The following is a 430-nucleotide window of genomic DNA, read 5'->3' on the forward strand; positions in this document are numbered from 1 at the left end:
GAGGGGCGGGGTGGGGGCGGGGCAGGACCGCGGGTCCGACGGGGGCGCCGAGGGGCGGGGTGGGGGCGGGGCAGGACCGCGGGTCCGACGGGGGCGCCGAGGGGCGGGGTGGGGGCGGGGCAGGACCGCGGGTCCGACGGGGGCGCCGAGGGGCGGGGTGGGGGCGGGGCAGGACCGCGGGTCCGACGGGGGCGCCGAGGGGCGGGGTGGGGGCGGGGCAGGACCGCGGGTCCGACGGGGGCGCCGAGGGGCGGGGGGGGGGCGGGGCAGGACCGCGGGCCCGAGGGGGGCGCGGCGGTAAGGCTGGCTGGGGGTCCCTCGGGCCTGGCGGAGCCCGGGCCTCGGGTGGCGTTGGGGGTCGTTTGGTGACGTCCCGTTCGGTCCGTGTAGGTGTTTGGGTGGTGGTGAGCGGGACTGGGGCGGGGGGGGG

General features: G+C 83.7%; 1 protein-coding gene across 3 annotated transcripts in view; it reads left to right on the plus strand.

The window, feature by feature from the left end:
- Positions 1-430, plus strand: part of GTF3C1 (general transcription factor IIIC subunit 1) — a 68,874-nt gene that overhangs the window by 808 nt on the left and 67,636 nt on the right. The window lies entirely within an intron of this gene.

The sequence above is a fragment of the Mustela nigripes genome, chromosome 11 (assembly GCF_022355385.1).
Source record: "Mustela nigripes isolate SB6536 chromosome 11, MUSNIG.SB6536, whole genome shotgun sequence".
Taxonomy (NCBI): Eukaryota; Metazoa; Chordata; class Mammalia; order Carnivora; family Mustelidae; genus Mustela; species Mustela nigripes.